Raw genomic sequence first — 6,000 nt, 5'->3', positions numbered from 1 at the left:
AATGTGGAGAACTACTGGTCCAGAGGATCTTTTTCCTTCAATCCCCCTGCTTATATTTTTTTGGTTTAATAAAATGTTTTTGCCAGAAAACTAAGGATTAATGATGGAGTCAGTCACCGCATCATATATGTGATAACTACTGATGGAGGACGTTGCCTTCTGTCCATGAGACTACTGTCCCATTGTATCAGTATGGAGTTAAAGGTTATACCATCTTTAGTCACACAAACCCTCTGTGCTCAATCAGAACAGTTTCAAAATAAATTCATAAAATACACATTGTGAAACCTGTATGAGAACACCCTTATTTATTACACAAACATCTGTTGATCACCTGGAGGTATCCCGCACACTATCCATCTTCACTGGAATAGCTGCTACTTCCAAACTTCTGAGAAACTGCAAAACGATGTTGTTCATTTGAAATCAGTGAGCCACAAAAATGTTTGTTTCTCTCCCCTATATGAGATATTTCTCAAAAAACTTGCACTGGCCTACAGCATGGGACAGACATAATTCAGTCTTTATTTCTGTGACAGGTTTAAGATCTGATATCTCAGGGCTAGATATAAGAGCTTTCTAGCACTGATAAAGGGAGATTCCCAATAGTGTCCAATGAAATGCAGCGTCTATTTCAAGTCCTGAAAAGTCCCAAGATAGTGGTCTTTAAAGGTGTGACATTTTTATCTATCTTTGGGTAACTTTTTAGAGGTGTTAGCTATGTTGTAGTGGATAAGCAGCATACCTAAAATGAGACAGCAACAGTGTCCAAAATACATTTGAACAGGGAGCAGTTTTAGTAAGTTATTTAGCAGGATTTCTGCTTTATCCATATCAGAAATCAGTACCGTTATCTCTACTATATAGAGCTTATAAGAAGATTTGTTCTACTTATCAATGTTTGTGCATGTTTAGCAACCTCATTACTAAAATATGCAGATAGTGTTCTCTGCAAAATGTAAAGTTATTAATAAAAAAGCAAAATAATGACATTAATTCACAATACATTGCAGAGGAAAGTGTAAGATCATTGTCAGGGTGTTTTATAGGAAACAGAACTGGCACTACTTAAGTGCAGCTATTTCTATGGTGGAACATGCCAACAATACAACATGATTGTTTTTACGAGAGGAGCTGAAGAACTAATTCTGCAATTGAGACTGGGGCGGTACTTTAGGTAGCTATAATAGGAACATATGAATTGCTATATTGAATCCCACCTGTGGTCTGTCTCATCTGGTATCCTGTGTTTGACCCTGGCTAGCACCACATGCTGCACAGAAAGTGCAGGCTAGTCCACAGTAGGCAGATGTAGGATAAGCTTCCTCCATATGAAATATAGTTACCCCACATGGAATTCATGCAATATATGGTTACTTTTAAAACATTTTTCTTCCCACAGTCCTGTTTAGTGCTCCGAAGGGAGATAAGAGCTGAGGAGTTGACTCAGCATGTTTGGGTTCTGTTCTTGTTCTCAGGTTACTGTTCTAATGTGATCATTCACTAGATGACCTTAGACAATTTACTGAACCTCTGTGTCATTTGACTCCTCTGTATAAGACTTACCTACTCTGCCCAAGTGGGATGAAGCTTAAATGTTTGTAAAGTAAAAGAAAAACACTGTAAAGCTTTAAACAGTTATATATCAGTGATATACACTGAATATGGGCAGAGTTTAATGCATGCTTATCAAACTCCGTTTAGTCTATTCAAATTAATGCTATCAAGGAAATCAATAATATATTTAAAAAAAACAGATGAGAGGATGTAATGTAAGTACCAAAAAATTATATTTCACTTACAGCATTGCTCTCTCAAAACATGACACTTAAATTACTTGCGTCATGAAATTTGGTTAGCTGTGACGGTACCACAGGTCAACATAGTGAGTCTGTAGCGTGTTTCAAGCGTGTTCAATACCATTAGATTGGTGTCATGATGTATGGCACATTTCTACTGTTATAAAGATGATGGCAGTAAACATGATTCACTCTACCTTGGGCAGAGTCTAGCCAAATAAAATTATTTAAAAGGAATGGGAGTAGATGGAGAGTAACCTACTAGCTGCCCAGACTCTTAAATTTGGAACAGAGCTATAGAGAATGTACAGTGAGAATAATGTTAGAAAAATCTTTTTAAAATGGTAAAACAGTAGGTTATGGAATCCTCTGAGTGTATATATGTATCTGTGTATGATATTTGTATTGCAGTTGCACATGACTTACAAGGAGAGGCTGAGGGAAATGGCCAGAAGAGAAGAGTGAGGGGGAATTTGATAGCAGCCTCCAACTACCTGAAAGGGGGTTCCAAAGAGGATGGAGTTCAGCTGTTCTCAGTGGTGGCAGACCACAGAACAAGTAGCAATAGTCTCAAGTTGCAGTTGGGGAGGTCTAGGTTGGATATTAGCACACGCTATTTCACTAGGAGGGTTGTGAAGCACTGGAATGGGTTACCTAGGGAGGTGGTGGAATCTCCATCCTTAAGGGGTTTTAAGACCCAGCTTGACAAAGCCCTGGCTGGGATGATTTAGTTGGTGTTGGTCCTGGTCCTGCCTTGAGCAGGGTATTGGACTAGATGACCTCCTAAGGTCTCTTCAAACCCTAATCTTCTATGATAGGATCCCCAGTCATGGACCAGGACCCCATTGTGCTGAGCATTGTGCAAACACACAGCAAAAAGGTGGAGGTGTGTGTGTGTGAGACAGCTTTCTAAAGTTTCTAGAGATGAAACAATGAAAAAGCAATCCGGTTCTTAAAAGAGAATTTTAATGAAAGAAAAAGTAAAAGAATCACCTCTGTAAAATCAGGATGGTAAATATGTTACAGGGTAAGTAGATTCAAAACACAGAGAATCCCTCTAGGCAAAACCTTAAGTTACGAAAAGACACAAAAACAGGAATATACATTCCATTCAGCACAACTTATTTTATCAGCCATTTAAACAAAACAGAATCTCGCACATATCTAACTAGATTGCTAATTAGCCCTTTACAGGAGTTCTGACCTGCATTCCTGCTCTGGTCCTGGCAAAAGCAACACACAGACAGAGAGAACCCTTCGCCCCCTCCCTGCTTTGGACGTATCTTGTTTCCTCATTGGTCATTTTGGTCAGGTGCCAGTGAGGTTATCTTAGCTTCTTAACCCTTTACAGGTGAAAGGGTTTTTTCCTCTGGCCAGGAGTGATTTAAAGGTGGTTAGCCATCCCTTTATATTTATGACAGAGCCGGTATCCTGAACAAGATGTATGGGTCATGGGAAATAATTAATTGAACATAAGATTCTTGAGCAATGCGTTGATATAAATGGGAATATAGCACAGACCGAGGAAGGTTGCCCTATTGTTCTCAGGGGCTCTGGCACCCCCCTTTTAACAAAGATATTGAAAGACTGGAAAGAGTTCAGAAACGAACCACAGCGACGATTCAGGGTCTGGAAAACATGCCTTTAAGTGATGGAGGTAAGGCCAATCTTTCTAGCTATCAAAAATAAGGTTAAAGAGTGAATTGATGAGTCTATAAATCAACTCTTTAATTTAGCAAGCAATGGCATAGCAAGATCCAATCAAGCTACATCAATCCAACCTGGAAATAACGAATTTTTAAACTGTGACAATAACTAATCACTGGAAGAGTTTATCAAGAGAAGTGAGAGATTCCCTCTCAGGGGGGAGTCTATAAATGAAGATGGGATGTCTTTCTGAATGACATGGTCTAATTCAAACAAGTTAGGAGGCTTGATACAGGCATGAAGCAGTGAAAGGGTCTCGCCGGCTAGATAAGGGATCTGGCCCTATGATCGTTATGGGGCTTAGGGTCGGACCAGCTCTGACTTAACACTGAGGTGACATGACCTTCACCCAGGGTTTGCCTGGATGCAGTGCTGTTGTAGCCATGTTGCTCCTAGGCTATTAGAAAGACAAGGGGGCTGAGGGAATAAGATTTTACTGGGCCACCTGCAGCTGGTGAGCGAGAAAAGCTTTCCAGCGCCACACAGCTCTTCTCTCTCACCAGCAGCAGCTGGGCCAGTCCCGCTATTACCTCCTCCTCCACCGTCGCACCGGCGGGCGTTTTCCGGGCAAGATTACCAGGGACTGACACGATGCAAGCGCCACCGCGCCGCCCCCATGACTCGGTTAAACCCCGGCCGGGCAGACTCCTCCCGCCCTCACCCTGCAGGCACCGATCCGCCGCGGTAGAGACGGGGCGGCTCCTAGAGTAGGGCTTCCCCCGCCCCGGGGAGCCGGCGCCGCGGCGCCGCCTCAGGGCCAGGCCCCCTGCGTCTAATCCGCTGGGAGGGGACGGCCTCCGCCCACGTGGTCAGCGCGGGGCGGTGGCATTCGCTCGGTTGCTGCCCCGGCCCAGCCCTGCTGCGGGGTCACGTGGGCGCAGGTGAGCCGGGAACCGGCCCTTGCCGCCCCCGCAGTCACACCTGGGAGGGCGGTGCCGTGTCACGTGACTTGCACCGGAGGCGCGCGCCCGGCCGGCTGAGGTAGGTGGGGGAGGGGTCCCGCGCGGAGGTGGCTGTGATGCGGCCGGGGCCCTGGGGTTCCTCGCGCGTCGGTCGGGCCCCGCGCTTCTGGCGCAGCCGGCCTGGGGTGTCCTTCCTGTGGGGTCGATGCAGGCGCCTTCCCCGCCCGCTGAGGCCTTGCGGCTGCTGCTCTCCCGTGACCCGCGCGTCCCCCCGGCTACGGGCTGGTGTGGGCCCGTGGCGCGCGTGCAAACCCTCGGCCCTGGGACCGGCGGCGCCCTAGTGGGGGGCGGTGTCACCGCTGCCTTGGAAGCAGAGCGCCCCGCGGCGGCACCAGCCCGGGGGAGCTGGCGCCGCCCAGGGAAGGGCGTTGGGCCAGGAGACAGCTCGGTGGCGGTGGTTCCCCTCCCGCCCCAATGGCAGCGGCTCCCCGCTCTCTCCATGAGGCTTTAATAAGGCATAGAGAGTCTTACTCCCTCACAAAATGCAAACCAAACCCGAACTGCTTTGAATGTAAAATAAGGTCAGCTCCCAGACTGCTGCACTGGGCAGCACAGCATGGGGAGGAGGGGACCAGCCCTCTGTGGAGAAAGAAGTGGTTCGGGACTATTTAGAAAAGCTGGATGAGCACAAGTCCATGGGGCCGGATGCGCTGCATCCGAGAGTGCTAAAGGAGTTGGCGGATATGATTGCAGAGCCATTGGCCATTATCTTTGAAAACTCATGGCGATCGGGAGAGGTCCCGGACGACTAGAAAAAGGCTAAGGTAGTGCCCATCTTTAAAAAAGGGAAGGAGGAGGATCCTGGGAACTACAGGCCAGTCAGCCTCACCTCAGTCCCTCGAAAAATCATGGAGCAGGTCCTCAAGGAATCCATTCTGAAGCATTTAGAGGAGATGAAAGTGATCAGGAACAGTCAGCATAGATTCACCAAGAGCAAGTCATGCTTGACTAATCTAATTGCCTTCTATGATGAGATAACTGGCACTGTGAATGAGGGGAAAGCAGTAGACGTGTTATTCCTTGACTTTAGCAAAGTTTTTGACATGGTCTTCCACAGTATTTTTGCCAGCAAGTTAAAGAAGTATGGGCTGGATGAGTGGACTGTGAGGTGGACAGAAAGCTGGCTAGATCGTCAGGCTCAACGGGTAGTGATCAATGGTTCCATGTCTAGTTGGGAGCCGGTATCAAGAGGGACCTAGACAAATCAGATTTCTTTTGGCCCAATCCTCTCATGAGGTTCAACAAGGACAAGTGCAGAGTCCTGCACTTAGGACGGAAGAATCCCATGCACCGCTACAGACTAGGGATCGAATGGCTAGGCAGCAATTCTGCAGAAAAGGAGCTAGGGGTTACAGTGGACAAGAAGCTGGATATGAGTCAAAAGTGTGCCCTTGTTGCCAAAAAGGCCAATGGCATTTTGGGCTGTATAAGTAGGGGCATTGCCAGCAGATGGAGGAACATGATCATTCCCCTCTATTCAACATGGGGGGGGGAGTGATAGTTCAGTGGTTTGAGCATTGGCCTGCTAAACC

General features: G+C 46.8%; 1 protein-coding gene across 5 annotated transcripts in view; it reads left to right on the top strand.

Moving 5' to 3' along the window:
- Nucleotides 1-4,399: 4,399 nt before the first annotated feature.
- The window catches only part of WDSUB1 (WD repeat, sterile alpha motif and U-box domain containing 1), a 70,841-nt gene continuing 69,240 nt past the window's right edge, over nt 4,400-6,000 (top strand). For all 5 annotated transcript variants that reach the window (XR_012154266.1, XM_073305555.1, XM_073305556.1 and 2 more), the window contains exon 1: nt 4,400-4,487. The gene's annotated coding sequence lies outside the window, so the exon portion shown is untranslated. The remainder of the gene's footprint in view (nt 4,488-6,000) is intronic.

Source organism: Lepidochelys kempii, chromosome 11, assembly GCF_965140265.1.
Source record: "Lepidochelys kempii isolate rLepKem1 chromosome 11, rLepKem1.hap2, whole genome shotgun sequence".
Classification (NCBI taxonomy): domain Eukaryota; kingdom Metazoa; phylum Chordata; order Testudines; family Cheloniidae; genus Lepidochelys; species Lepidochelys kempii.
Note: the sequence above shows the minus strand (reverse complement) of the source record. Positions and strands in the feature narration are given on the sequence as shown.